This window comes from Giraffa tippelskirchi, chromosome 4, assembly GCF_054371585.1.
Source record: "Giraffa tippelskirchi isolate mGirTip1 chromosome 4, T2T-mGirTip1v1.2.pri, whole genome shotgun sequence".
In the NCBI taxonomy this organism is placed as follows: Eukaryota; Metazoa; Chordata; class Mammalia; order Artiodactyla; family Giraffidae; genus Giraffa; species Giraffa tippelskirchi.
This window is the reverse complement of record NC_137278.1, coordinates 40,997,367-41,013,509: the sequence shown is the minus strand read 5'-3', so window position 1 is coordinate 41,013,509 and position 16,143 is coordinate 40,997,367. Positions and strand designations below refer to the sequence as shown.

At 41.2% G+C, this 16,143-nt stretch overlaps 1 protein-coding gene across 14 annotated transcripts in view; it reads left to right on the top strand.

The window, feature by feature from the left end:
- LOC145544390 (uncharacterized) overlaps window positions 1-16,143 on the top strand; it is a 475,872-nt gene that overhangs the window by 50,844 nt on the left and 408,885 nt on the right. The window lies entirely within an intron of this gene.

Genomic DNA, 16,143 nt, shown 5'->3' with positions numbered 1-16,143 from the left:
GGAGCCTCTCTCTCTGCTGTCTACTAAGATAAAGTCTGATATGTAACAGCATGGTCATGGGAAAAACAGCCTGTGACATATAATGTATCAAGAGAATGACAGCCCATCAGTTGTGACATAGTCTGTGGGTTAGAAGCAAGTCATAGGTTCCATCGAAATGCAAGGAGAGAGGACTATACATTGGGGTCTCTTTTATGTGTGTTGGCCACAGCCAACACTGTATGCTGGTACAGTTTAAGCTAGTTGTTTGGAATATATATATATCGGGGGGGTGGGCATCATTTTCCATTTTAGCTTTTGCTTCCAGTATACAGGGAGCAATGCTGCTTCCCAGATGTGCTTTGCACGCCAGGCCGCTGAGCCTTTGCTCTCAGCTGTGCTCCCAGCCGGCAGTGCCCTCCCATATCCTCCCCATCTGTTACTGCCATTGGCAGACTAAAAGGCTCAGCTCAAATACTGTGGCTTTCCTGAAACCTTCCCTGATCCTCCCACTCTGTGGGTGGCATGGGAACCTGTGGTGGTACCTTTCCTATAGCAAGCACTTAATTCTGGATTGCATCATAGTTACTTGTATAAATATCTGTCTACTTCAAAAATGGAATCAATTCTTACGTATTACACATTTAAAAATTTTTTTTGCCAGAGCCCATTATTTTCCTGGCTTCCCCAGTGACTCAGCTGGTAAGAACCCTCCTGCCAATGCAGGAGATGCAAGAGACACGGATTTGATCCCTGGGTTGGGAAGATCCACTGGAGAAGGAAATGGCAACCCATTCCATATTCTTGCCTGGAAAATCTCATGGACAGAGGAACCTGGTGGGCTATAGTCCATGGGGTCGCAAAGAGTTGGACACGACTGAGCGACAGCACACACACTTTATTTTCACATGGGAAGTACTAAATAAATGTTTGTTGAATAAATTTCCCCTAAAGAACTGACCCAACTTTTAAAGTTCTCCCTTATTTATTTTTGACTGTGCTGCGTCTTTGTTGTTGTGCGTGGGCTTCTCATTGGCAGTGGCTTCTCTTGCTGCGGAGCACCAGTAGGCATGCAGGCTTCAGTAGTTATAGTACATGGGCTCAGTAGTTGTGGCTTGAGGGCTCTAGAGCATAGGCTCAGTAGTTGTGGCGCACAGGCTTAGTAGCTCTGTGGCATGTCTTCTTGGATCAGGGATTGAACCCGTGTCTCCTGCATTGGCAGGCAGATTCTTAACCACTGGACCACCAGGGAAGTCCCTTAAGTTCTCCCTTGTTTAAGGAATGGAAAGAAGCAACAATCCATCCTTGGTATTGGTTTGGGTTTCTTCCCTTAAAATGGGAACAGGACACTTGCTTTAAATCCTTTCCTTTTATCTCTACCCTAAATGAGCTACAGCAAGTACCCCTGTAGGATCCACTCAGGGCCTAGTAAGCCCAGCTTGAAAAGATTCCCAAAGGTGAAAGCTACTGAACAAACCATTTTTAACGGTGTTCTGCTTCTTAGCGAGGTATTGTGCCCCCCTTGCTCTGCATTTTCTTCCTGCCACTTTGATGCCTAAAGCAGCTGTTCCTGTTGGCCAGTCACTCCAGGTTGGTGCCACCCAGAAAGCATCCAGACTATGTTGCAGTCTGCCTCCCAGCCATTGAAAGGGGTTTCTGGTGGGGCCTGTCATCCCAGGAGCAGTTTAGGTGCTGTTGTTCAGAGGTGAAGCATCATATTTTATTCTCCCTAATTACTGGCTCAATGTTAGAATTTTTGCCCCTCCCCCTCATTTCTTTTCTTTCTCAGTGTATAGTGATAAAGAGCTTTCTCGTACAACCAATTTAAATAACTACTGTCTATTTTTTAGGGGTACTGTTAGCACAACATTAATAAAATATGATCCAAATGGTGTTTTCAGATGCAAACTTGCATTTCTGTCTCCTTACCCTGAGGCTGATCACCGCCTGGAGTAAGATTAAAGAAAAAGATTTAAAAACAGAGGGAAGGGAAATTCAGGTAAAGCAGCAAGAAATATTCCTGACATTGGATTCTGTAAAGGCAAAAGATCTAGCATTGATTTCTTATGTTTAATATGAAAGAGGAGAATGAAAAAGCTGTCCTAAAACTCAACAGTCAAAAAACTAACATCATGGCATCTGGTCTCATCACTTCATGGTAAATAGATGGGGAAAAAGTGGAAGTAGTGACAAATTTTATTTTCTTGGGCTCCAAAATTACTGTGGACAGTGACTGCAGCCACAAAATAAAAGACACTCGCTCCTTGGAAGAAGAGCTATGACAAACCTTGACAGCATATTAAAAAGCAGAGGCATTACTTTGCCAATAAAGGTCCATCTAGTCAAAGCTATGGTTTTTCCAGTAGTCATGTATGGATATGAGAGTTGGACCATAAAGAAAGTTGAGCACCAAAGAATTGATTCTTTCCAATTGTGGTTCTGGGAAGACTCTCAAGAGTCCCTTCACTCCAAGGAGATAAAACCAGTCAATCCTAAAGGAAATCAAGCCTGAATATTCATTGGAAGGACTGATGCTGAAGGTCTGATACCTTGGCCACCTGATATGAAGAGCCTACTCATTGGAAAGGACCATGATGCTGGGAAAGATTGAGGGCAGGAGGAGAAGGGAGCAACAGAAGATAAGATGGTTGGATGGCATCACTAACTCAATGGACATGAATTTGAGTAAACTCCCAGAAATAGTGAAGGACAGGGAAGACTGGTGGGTTGCAGTTCATGGGGTCCCAGAGTCAGACATGACTGAGTGACTGAACAACAACAACAATGATAGTCAAGTGAGCCAGATATTGCAGAGCTGGAAAAGAAGAAATTCCATCTTAGCAGAATGAAAGTGAAAGTGTCAGTCACTCAGTCGTGTCTGACTCTTTGTGACCTCATGGACTGTAACCCATCAGGTTCCTCTCTGCACGGCATTCTCCAGGCAAGAATACTGGAGTGAGTTGCCATTTCCTTCTCCAGGGGATCTTCCCAACCCAGGGATCTGAACACAGGTCTCACATTGCAGGCAGACTCTATACCCACTGAGCCACCAGGGAATACTGATAACATAAATAACGTGGATGTAGTAAGAGTCATCGTCTATTGTGGGAAGGGTTGCTGACTGTCTTTGGAGTTGCTTTGTCTCCCTGCCTCCCCCAGTGCATTTATGCAATTCCTTTCTGAATCTTGTATAAATAACAAGAAACATAACATCTTAACTATCATTTCTATGAGGGAGTATCAGCCAGACTTAGAATTTGCAATTTGTTTAGTAACCAGTGCTTTAATGAGGTGGCTCCATGGACATGGATCATGTTCCTAGAGAACCCAGGACAGAACTGGTCCTAATATGATCATGGCCATTTGGCCGTGCAAGAAGGTGGTGCCTGGTGGAAGTGATGGCTGCTTTGTCATTTAGGAAGCTGCCAGAGCAATTGAGAATGCAGCCAGGTTTCAAACTGGATCTGAGGTAAATCATTTGTTCAGTATTAAAAGAATGACGATGGAAAACCAAAGCAACACATAGCCTGAGAAACTGAGGACTGTTCAGTGCCAGGGAACACATAGGGATGGAGGTTTCCTCTAGACACCCTGCTTGTATTTCCCTGAGACACAGAATTTTTTAAAGCTGCTAGGGTTGTGGGATTTCCTCATGGCACAGTGCTAAAGAACCCGTCTGCTAATGCAGGAGACACAGATTCAATCCCTGATCTGGTAAGATCCCCTGGAGAAGGAAATGGCAACACACTCCAGTATTCTTGCCTGGAAAATCCCATGGACATAGGAGCCTGGTGGGCTACAGTCCACGGAGTCACAAAAGAGCTGGACATGACTTAGTGACTAAACAACAACAATGGGGGTTGTATTCAGAGAAAACAGTAACCAAGAACTAGGTAGTTTTAGGGGGGGAGATATTCCCAACTTTATGTAATTACTGTGAGTTTTAATAGTTAATTATTTAAACATTTTTCTAAAGCCTGTGTTTGTGTTTATTTCCATCAGCAGTGGCTGTGAACACCCAGTTAAGGGGGATGGGGTCTCAGGATTTGAATAGACAGAGACAGAGTGTTGCTTTCTAATGCTTTTATCTGTGGACATCACCACCCTCCAGTCAAACCTCCAAACATCTGTAGAACAGGTGGTACATACCAGGGCTGGGGTAGAACTCTTTTCCCAGGAGGCCCTCTACTCGCTTCATCTGTCCCTGAATAAAAGTTCACCCCATCTCCACCTTTGAAGTGTCAGCTATAGTAACTCATAGATGACAGCAAGGATGACCCAACACTCTCAAATTATGGCTCACAGTGGAGATACTAATAATTTGGGAGAGTAAATGCAGTAATAGCTATAAAGCCCTTGTGTGTTAGTTGCTCAGTTGTATCTGACTCTTTGTGACGCCATGGACTGTAAGCCTGCCAGGCTCCTCTGTCCCTGGAATTCTCCAGGCAAGAATACTGGAGTGGGTAGCCGTTCCCTTTTCTAGCAGATCTTTCTAACTCAGGGATTGAACCTGGATCTCCCGCGTTGCAGATGGATTCTTTACCCACCTGAGCCACTAGGAAAGCCCTTTGTTATTTTTATTTTTGTTAACTATTTTTTCAAATCATTTTTGTTGATGAACAAGCTTCCTTCGTGGGTCTGACATTAACCTGTATCTTTCATACCTTCTCATTTGCTTCCTATACTGTGAGGCTACAATAATGAGTCATGGGATATTTTTTCTGTTTGATTAATTTTTTTAAAAATAGAATAACTTTTTCCCACTATACTGGGATATTGAAATAACTTAGCCCAAAAGTTGAGGCTGAATATGTATTTTTGCCATATTAGTGAGAAGACAGTTGCTATTCTAGAAATAAATCAGTCTGGTAGTGCTAGGGCAGTGGTGATTTTGCCCCCCCAGGAGACATTTGGCAATGTTTGGAGGCATTTTTGAATGTCATAACTTGGGGGAGGGTCCTCTTGGCATGTAGCAGGTAGGGACCATGGATGCTGCTAAACATTCTACATGCAAGACAGTCTCTGTGTGTGTGCATGCGTGCTCAGTCACTTCAGTCATGTCCGACTCTTTGCAACCCCTTTGGACTGTAGCCTTCCAGGCTTCTCTGTCCATGGGAGTCTCCAGGGAAGAATACTAGAGTGGGTTGCCATTTCCTCCTCCAGAGGACCTTTCCCATCCAGAGATTGAACCCACATTTCTTATGTCTCCTGCACTGGCAGGCAGGTTCTTTACCACTAGCACCACTGTATTAGTGATTTAATAAAAGGGCTGCTGCAACAATTGCTGACGTAACAGATTACCATGAATTTAATGGCTAGCTTTATTATCACAACAGAGATTTAACTTATAGTTCTATAGGTCAGAGGTCTTTCATATGGCTCCCAGGGTTAAAATCAAGGTGTCATCAGGATTCCGTTCCTTTCTGGATGCTCTTGGGGAGAATTCACTCTTTTGCCTTTTTCAGCTTCTAGATGTTGTCTGCATTTCTTGGCTTGGGGCCCCCTCCCCTGTATTCAAAGCCAACAGTGGCAGGTCAAGTCCCTTTCAAGTTTAAAATCTCTCCTGCCTCTTCCATCATCACATCTCTTTGAACCAACTGTTTGGCCTCCGTCTTTCACTTTTAAGGGCTCCTATGATTACATTGGGGCTTCCCTGGTGGACCTGTGCAGGTAATCTCCCCATTTTAAGTTCCACTGATTAGCAACCTCAATTTTATCTGTAAATTTAATTTCTCTTTGCCATATAATGTAACAATTCACAGATTCCAGGGATTAGGACATGAACATCTTTAAAAGGCCATTATTCTGCTTGTTACAGCTGCTACAACAAAAAATTATCTGACCCCACACATGAATAGTGCTGAGGTTGAGAAAACCTATTCTAGAGAAAGCTTCCTACTCCTGGAAGATGGTGCTTCATTCACTGTGGGTAAAAGAAAAAGATAAGCTACCTTTAAACCGACTCACCTGAAGTGTTCACATCATAGTACATTTAGCAATTTGCACAATTTGCTTTAAAAGGCACTGCTGGGTAAGATTGCTAGCCCACCGCTGGCCAAGATACAATGATAACTTGGTCCACATGGCGGGGAAGTGAAAATCTTCCTATTAAATAAATGAAGTGGCAGCTTCTGGTAACAAACATATGAAACAGAATATTCATCTTTTCTTCAATGGGAATAACACATGACAAAAGTGAGGCTTTCTTCACATTGTTTGTTTATAGAAAATTCATCTCCACTGAGGCCTTATGTTAAATCTGCTCTCTGATGTTAGCATTTCCAGGATGCACAGGGCCACTGGAGTATGTTCTTATGATCTTACCATTTATTTACCTTGATACGAAACTCCAATTACTGTCAGAGATGCTTCTTGTTAAATATGGTAAGATCTCCAGCCTCTGAGTGTGTGAATATGTATTTGATTCTCTGGGGACAGGCTCAGGCAAGTTATTGAATCAGAGTTCTGGGGGCCTGGGTGCAAATTAATTAAATATCTAAAGATAACAGTGGAGAAAATTTGGGCTTTAGAGAAAAGGCTGAAATTTAGGGAGAGAAGATTAAATGTCAAGAGATTGTGAAGCTGGTTTTTCTTACACTGAAGCTTTCTCTCCTGGCCTTGCATGGTGTGTGTATGTGTGTGTACACACACACTTGTGCACATGTGCTTTCTCCTTCACCATGAGCATTACTGTGCTTTTGTGTTGCTTTCTAGTAGCTTTCGACACCTATAGCAACTCTTTCAGGTTATCTGAAATCAGGAATCTGAATCGAACACATAACTTCCAATGACATTGTGGGGGACTACACTCCAGATAAAATGTTAGAATTCTCCTGATTATTCTGACTGTCATATTTAGTTACCAGCTTTCTTTGGGTTATCCAACTCTATTTTATTCAAGGGCTATTCTAAAAATACAATCAAAGGACACCTACTGGCTGCAAGTGACTTTGCTCATGTTTAATAGGGCTGTGAAGAATGGTTTGAATTTAGTACAGATGGGGGAAAATACGTGCTGTCATCAAGAGCCTATCACACTTTTAACTTATAAAATATCTTGACTGGAGTCTGGCTAGAGTGAGTCTGAGGTGGGTGCTTTAGTGAGGATGAATGTATTGGGTCAGATAAAGGAAGGACAGAAGCAGACCTTAACTAGACTGTAAATTGAACAGAATGGGATACTGTTATTTTTGGCTTGGTGAATAGAAAAATGTTACTCTGCTCATCTCTTATTCCATTTTTTGAGTTGCATTTAGTCTCTGTTTTAGAGTTTTATATATATATATATTTATTTCTGGGACCCACAGAGGCCTGCTTTGGGGGAGCACTGAAGTTCTGTGGTTTTGAATGTGAAACATAAACGTTTGCATCATTGTTGTTGCTGGGATGCGGAATTTTCCAGGGAAGCATTTCATCCTTCACTGAAATCTGCTCTGTGCTTAGGTCTAGGAGAACGATTATTTCCTCGGTATAAAGCACATGCCTGCAGCAGCTCAGTTATACTTTATGACCCCGGAGCATATCACCAGTTTGCTTTGGAAAGCCAGCTTAGTTCCTCTGCCTTCCATCTTATCATCTGTGGAAGTTGTTTTGCCATTCTTCTCTGATATGAAGAAGATGGAAGCAATGCAGTTTTAGTCATGAGAGGTAAAATGTTTTCAGGCTTCTCTGAAGAAACTACCTTTTGAATGATAGTAATTAGCACAAAGGGATTGTGATATATCAAAACCCTAAAGACATTCCAAGACTCAAATGCAGATTGGGAGGAAGGATTTCCCAAGATAGAGGAAACAAGGTATGGTGTATTGTGGTGGCTCCAGACGCTGAGTGCCATTAGAGACCCCTACAGGACTTGCTGAAACACAGATCCCGGGACCCCACTCTCTGAGTTTCTGATCTAGTCTTTCTGGGGCAAGGCGCTAAAATCTGCATTTCTAACACATTGCCAGGGGCTGCTGCTGCTGCTGTTGGTCCCAGGTCACACTTTGAGAACCAGAGCATGGGGGTGCACACAGTGACTTGGAACCTGGTGTCCACCCTTCTCCAGTGCTGGATCTTGGTCCTAGGACCAAGTTCCAAATCATAATTTGCATTTTAAGAGATCCTCGGGTCATTTGCACGTTAAATTCGAGAAGCACTGATTGAGTTTTACTGCTCCTTATTTTCCTCATCTGTAAAATGGGAATAATACTTATTTCCCAGGCTGTTATGAAGTGAAATGAATATCATGGGCTTAGCTGTCGTGCCTGGCACACAGTATGCCCTCAGCAAATGTTGCCAGGTATAAGTATTAAGCCCATTTGGAATAAAAGGAGTAATTTCTTTCCTTAAAGGTCAAAATCCTATGTTTCTACTTACAATTTTTTGATTCTGTGTATTTCTCCTTTCCTTGGAAGTACAAACAAATGACAGTAGTAGGTTTGAGGACAAATGGGTTTCCTGTTTTAATTCATTCCCATCATATATGCCTTGACTAAAGTATCTTCAGTTATTTTAATGGATGTGGGGGAAATCCTGACAGTAAAATTAGTATTAAATGAAAAGATGTGTATATTGAGCACTTTGTAAAGAGCTGTAGTAGAAGTATTTAAAGTCAGTCAGACTTCAGTAGGCTGTGGACACAGAAGAAAGTTGGAAATTGGCCTAAGACTTTGCCCTTTTCCTTCTGTCTTTCTTTATTCCATTCTTTCCAGTTCAATTCTGTAATTATTTTTAGAATTATGTGAAATTATTTTGCCGCAGTATGACTCAGGACAGGCTGGCGTGCCTTTAAAAGGCTTCTTTGCAATGAAGCATTTTTGTATTTTGTGATTCCTGAGAACCTATTCCAGCTCTCAGGTGGGCCTCTGGATCCCATTTCCCCCACCCCATTTGCTCCTAGGATCTGGCTAATAAGTAGCAGAAGCCCTGGGCAGTTTGGAGTTGTAAGTGTCACCCCTGGATCTGTAATCTGTGGGCCTGGTAGCTGACCTGGGACCAGCATGATGTGCCTTGGACAGATTCCTCATTTATACTAAATCCCAGTTTCCTCATCTTTATAACTAGAAATCCTTACATTTTTCCTGTCTGTATCCCTTTGTTCTCATGAGGGGCCATTTAAGATGCCTTGAATAACAGCAGCACTGTTTATCAGTGTCACATGGGCAGATGTCTGGAATGCAGGAGTGGAGCTGACTTCAGAGAACATTGGAGGGCCCTGGTGTCAGAAATCTGCTCCCCACACTCAGATTGGTGAGGTTTTATTAAAATTGATCATAAAGCCGTTGGCCAGTAAAGGCCAAGCATATACACACATGAAAAAGTCCGGTGCTTTGTTTCTAATTTATGCATTTGAGGGGCTGGCCACCTCTTTTTAGTGTCCAGCAGGTGAAGTACTGCTGGGTGAAGCCCGAGGCAATGATAGCTGCTATTGACTTTGTAGTGAGTGGAGCTGTTTACTTCACTGGATGAACAAGTGACTTTGTCCTCACCTCCACTATGGAGGAACTTCTCTTACATACCAAGCACTGGCTGCCTCTTGAGTACCCAGGTTTTCCCAGAGGGAGGGGAGATTGTGAAGGTCTAAAGAAGACTGCATGACTTGGATTTAGCAAGTCTATAACTTGAATCTCAGGAAAGACCATTCCTTTCTGTTCAGTCTCTCCTACAGCCTTGACTCCTAAGGATCTTATCAGGAAGCTCTTAGATACTGGTTTAGCTATATAGGTAAACAAACAACAAAAAAAAACCCATTCAACTGCAAATCCTGCTAGTAAGCTTTTCCTCTTAGGGAGAAATTCAAGTTGTTGACTGTAAAGAGTGTGGTCCTAGGCTTGACTTCTGGTCAATTCCCATCTTTGAACTGTTTCCTCTTGGCGTAGTCTGCCTTTTTTGGATAGGAATTCAGATTTTTTTCCTTTCTTGCATCCTGTCAAGTCACTGACTTAATTTCTCAGTATTAACTTCAGTTTTTGCATCGTGACCTTAATGTCTATTCCTACCCTCTGTGCTGCAGATGCTAGAAAACAAACAAACAAAAAAACAAAAAAAACCTGCTTGAGGAAAGTTCCTCAGAGCTTGATTTCTGGGTCCTATATTGGTTCTGCCCATGTGCAAGGCTAGCTTTCAGAGTTGAGTGAAATACAGTGAGAGGCAGGGCATGGGGCATTCACTTTGCTGCTGCACATAAGGCTGGAGACTGCTGTGTTCCAAGCTCACCAGCTTGTGATGGTGGCCCTTTTCACTGTGGCAGAGCCCTGGAGCTTACTCCATCAGGTTCCACATAGGTGTTTTAAGCCTCCTAATGCCTGGTAATGAAACATTCTAGGCTGAAACCAGCTAGAGTGGTTTCTGTTGGCTGCCGCTGAATCCTAACTTATAGTGACTGGGCACCTGCCATTCTCTCTGATGTAACTCTGCAGCTTTCACACATTGTTCTTGGCCAGCCTAACCGTCTGCCCACCAGAGTGCCTGCACCTGTTATCCCAATCTGACAGGGGTCTTCTTCTCCCCTCACTCCTAGGTATATTCCTTGGCATGAACTCTGCTGCAGCCACAACCAGTCAAGGTTTGTTCTGTGGCTTGAGCAACCAAAGAAAAAATTGCTTAAACATTGCACATAGAAGGATGAGTTATGAGTTTGTGGGCCCCATGTTGTAATGGTTAGCACTCTGGACTTTGAATTTACATAGCTTCGTGGCCTAATCTTATGCTGATTTTTCAAATGTATTGTCTTACTGGAAGCTGATCAGAAATTCTCCATACCTTCTGTCCTATTGGGTATCCCAACTTTCCCAGACATCTGGAACTTTTCACTTATTCATCTGCCATATTTAAGAGATGTACTTTTTGAAAAAGTGAAGGAGAAAGGGCACTTTTCATTTCAAAATTTTCCATCTGTGCAGTTTTCCAGGTGTTATAAAATAGCTTGCTTCAGAGAATCATTTTAGGAGAATTGAACATACGTGCTAAAGATAAGAAACCTTTGAAAAAAAAATACAGACATTTTAGAAATGAGGCATATCAAGGGACATCCAGAGTCAACTGAAGTCCCTGACTTAAACTTCAGAATTGTGGATTTTTCATGTGGGTTCCTTGACATTGTACCATTGGTCTTCCCTTAACGCATCTCAGAGGAAGCAGCTGAACTTATTCTTCATTCAATAAAATGGTCAGAAGCCAGGCAGTACTTGAAGTTACTGAGAAGTCCTGCTATCTTCAATGGGGAAATGTATCTGAGAGGCCAAATGGTTTTTATTCTTTTGATGTGTGATATATGTGTGAACAATCATATACAGCCTTCTCCTCTCTATCACTAAACCTGTATGCATGCTAGAAAGTGTTCTCAAAGGGATTTGTGTGTCTTTTCCAAGCCTGTGTGGTGGAAGAGAGTGCCTAGTGATATGTCTCGGATAGACAAGGTGTCTTATATGTGACCAGCACACACACACACACACACACTCACACACTCACTCTTAGGAATTGTTCCTTTCAAAGCACAATTAGTCTCTGCCTTTGAGCACAATCCATTCCGGGAAACTCTATCATAAAGCAGTTACATTTTCCCATAAGAACGATATCATAATTGGGCATTGCATTCCTGACCAAGGACCTGCCATTAAATAAACCATAGATGTGACAAAAATATGTCATAAAAGCAAAGATGCAACAGCTATAAACCTCTGTAATAATTCTAAAGAATAAAATTATGTTCTGTCATATAAATGGGCTCAAATATACTGTACACATTGATTATATAAGAAATCTCAATGAACTATAAAGTCCATATAATAACATAAAAAGTACAAATCTAGTGCATCATAAATTTGACCTAAAACTAATATTCTAACTATAATAAACATTAAACATTTAATTAAGAATCATTTTTATTGCCTTTTGGAAGTTCAGTTCAGTTGCTCAGTCGTGTCCAACTCTTTGCGACCCCATGAATCGCAGCACACTAGGCCTTCCTGTCCGTCACCAACTCCTAGAGTTCACCCAAACTCATGTCCATTGAGTCGGTGATGCCATCCAGCCATCTCATCCTCTATTGTCCCCTTCTCCTCCTGCCCCCAATCCTTCCCAGTATCAGTGTCTTTTCCAATGAGTCAACTCTTCGCATGAGGTGTCCCAAATATTGGAGTTTCAGCTTCAACATCAGTCCTTGCAATGAACACCCGGGGCTGATCTCCTTCAGGATGGATTGGTTGGATCTCCTTGCGGTCCAAGGGACTCTCAAGAGTCTTCTCCAACACCACAGTTCAAAAGCATCAATTCTTCGGTGTTCAACTTTCTTTATAGTCCAACTCTCACATCCATACATGACCACTGGAAAAACCATAGCCTTGACTAGACGGACCTATGTTGGCAAAGTAATGTCTCTGCTTTTTAATATGCTATCTAGGTTGGTCATAACTTTCCTTCCAAGGAGTAAGTGTCTTTTAATTTCATGGCTGCAATCACCATCTGACGTGATTTTGGAGCCCCCCAAAATAAAGTCTGCCACTGTTTCCCCATCTATTTCCCATGAAGTGATGGGACCAGATGCCCTGATCTTAGTTTTCAGAATGTTGAGCTTTAAGCCAACTTTTTCACTCTCCACTTGCACTTTCATGAAGAGGCTTTTTAGTTCCTCTTCACTTTCTGCCATAAGGGTGGTGTCATCTGCATATCTGAGGTTATTGATATTTCTCCTGGCAATCTTGATTCCAGCTTTTGCTTCTTCCAGCCCAGCATTTCTCATGATGTACTCTGCATATAAGTTAAATAAGCAGGGTGACAATATACAGCCTTGACATACTCCTTTTCCTATTTGGAACCAGTCTGTTGTTCCATGTCCAGTTCTAACTGTTGCTTCCTGACCTGCATACAGGTTTCTCAAGAGGCAAGTCAGGTGGTCTGGTTTGGAAGTTAGGAGGACATTTTAGAATATGATTTGAATGGCCCAGTTTTCTCAAAAAGAGCTAACCTTATGCCTTCTATTATTTCATTGAAACTTTCCATTAATAAGTAGAGGCATTTCAGAAAGCATCCCAATAACCTTGACACAATAGCCCACAGGAACACTATTGGCACTAGACACAATATTTCAAACCACTAGTTAGGGGAATAGATATTATAAGGGATGATATAGATTTGTTCTGTGGAATGCTGGATGGGTGGATGGTTATATTAGAGAGGTGAGGACTGAGAGCTGTGTCCATATATCTAGTTCTGAGCCTTGCTGTAAACTCTGTTGTGTGTGCGTGCTCAGTTGTGTCTGACTCTTTGTGACCCCATTGACTGTAGCCCGCCAGGCTCCTCTGTCCATGTGTCTCCAGTTAATAACATATTCCATGTTTATCCAGTGCTCTAGTGCTTAGTAACTTAGAAAGAACACCTCTACTTCAGTTACTGTATGGCACTCTTTTGCTTCCATTTAGAAGACCAAGTTCAGGAGACTTCAGGGTTCTGCTACTGTTTTCTTAACAGAGAAACATTTTAAAAATCAGTAAAAATAACTTTTTAGCTTCTTTTAAATATAGCCTCTGAGTATATGGTATAGGAATGCTATACATTTTCATTCATTGCTTCCAGTGTCTGGAGGAATGCCTAGCACATGATTGGTGTTGCATAAATATTTGTGCAAAAGAAAGAAAGGAGAGAGAGAAGTGGCAGTGAGGAGAAAGCAGAAAGGGAAATGAGTTGCTCATATAAGAGCTTTAACCACATCAGGGTTCCTAGGACAAACCTTAGAGTTACTTATAGAGAAGATGCCTTGAGGAGTTCAGGAAAATTTCCATCCAGCAAAAGAATAATTGGCCAGTTCAAATTCCACAAGCTGAAGACACAGGAAATCAGATGAGTGAAGTCTAGAGCAGGGCACTTTAAGAATCACTATGATTCAGGGGATCCGGCAAGATACTCGTCACCTACCTCATCTTTTCTTACTCATTCTCTGCAGGTCCTCTCATCCACCCCACTTCATCTCATACATTTCAACTTCGACCTGTAACTCAAAAGCTTCTACACCTGTCTTTGCGGCTCAGTCTTTTATCTCAGATTCTGGTACTTATATCTGAATATCTACTAGACTTAACTGTTTGACTGTCCTCAATGCACCTCAGATTCACCTTAAAGTTAAATGAATTATCCTTTCTCACCCCAGATTTTAGTATCTTTATATTTTTAGTTTCTATTTTTACCTTCTTCATTCATTGGACTTTCTTAAGCAAAAGAGAGGGAAGAGTATATTTGAACAAATCTGAATTCTTTCCATTGCTATGTCCTGTCTTGTTTTCAGGCAAAAGGAATTCAGCACCCAAAGTCTTGACTAGCAGGTCCCATTGTGTTGGTCTGTAGGCTGGAAGCAATTTCTTAAGAGCTATGCATGTTGAAAATCATACATTTTTAGAAAAATCCATTTGCATTGTGTACCCTCAATGCTTTCAACACATTTCCAGAGTAGGCTTTATGGTGTCAAAATGGATTAGCTCTGGGGAGGGTGGCTGCAGGAAGGTTCAGGAAGAACCTAGGTCTGTGAAGTTTCCCAGGATATAGAACTTTTAGTACTGAACCAGGACAATTCCAGGTAAACTGGGGTAGCTGATTACCTTGTAAAGGGATATATATTCTCAATACTGTGTAGTATCAGGAAGCAAGTCAATGAAAGTGATGAGTAGAAAATCTGTTGGTTAACATCAGATCTTTTTGGCCATATCAACACATAAAAGTGACAATATTATCTTCATATTAACTTGCTTAGACTCTGAGAAGCAGTGGATTTGTAATGCAGTAGTTTTCATTGATACAGGTTTGTGAAATATTTATTGTTGAATCCATGAGCTAGTATTCAGACATTTAATATAGACAAGTATTATAAATCTATGAACAATTGTTTGTGTTTATATGGTGATCTGGTGTCATCCATTAAAACCCACATATAGAGAGTAACATTTATTCAGCCAATGTGTAGCCATTGGTTTGACTGAATGTGAGAAGGCAAAGGGATATTTGAAATACTAATATTCCAAAGACATATTCAAGCAAATATTCCATTTGCTACAGTGGGCATTTTAATTACTTAAGAATGGTTGGCTTTTATGGTCAATTGGCTATAGCTTTGTTGCTGATAATAAGTCATAAATTTTAACACATTACCTTTTTAAGACTATCCAGGACAATATATTAAGGTGAAGAGAATATGTAAGAATTTATACAGCATGCCAATTTTGTTGTAATTGTTATTAATAAATTAGTAAGGAGGGAGTAACAAAAATGAATTGCTGGAATTCATTAAATTGAGGGTAACTTTTTGTGTATGAGCCAGTTATTTCTAAGAGTACACAGAGGAGGCAGTGCTAAGATATCATAAAAATGGGGAAAAATGTCTAGTGGGACATCATAGCATTGGGCATTGTTTAGGTATTATAATTCTAGTTAAAGAGCAAATGAAAATGAATTTGATTCATTTCCCAGAAAGCTCACTTTGTATTTTAGTGGGTATGTATGTAGACAGATTGCCTAGGTTTCGTCCATTATGGGGCCTTATGGAAGTTAGCTACCCTCTTCAAGCCTTGATTTTTTCCACTGGTAAAACTGGAATGAAGGAGTTATCTCCTGGGTTGGTGAGTTGAGACTGTGAATATAAAACTGTTAATAGACTGCCTGAAAGAGTGTTACTTGATATTATTTCATGCATTGTATGTTATTATATATTAATATAATACATACTGTAACAATTACTACATAATATGTTTGTATACTATCTTAGCTCAGCCACCATACTTTGAGTGCCTTTATTTCTCACAGTTCTGGAGGCTGAAAAGTCCAAGGTCAAGATTTCCCAGATTCAGTTCTAGGTCAAGATGTCCCAATTCAATTCAGGTGTCCCAGGCTCTCTTCCTGACTTGCATACAGCTACCGTCTTGCTGTTTCCTTATGTGATAGAAAGAGAAGGCTCTGGGGTCTCTTCCTCTTATAAGGGGATTTCATCATGGGTGCTGTATGCTAATGACCCGCTCTGAACCTCCCAAGGGTCCCATTTCCAAATACCATCACACATGTTAGGACTTCATTTTCAGGGGGATATAAACATTCAGTCCATTACATATATAATACACTAAAATTGTTTTATACTTCATATATAAAGTGTAAAAATAACAAAACAGCTAATATTTGTTAGTTATTATTAAATAAATTTTGGGA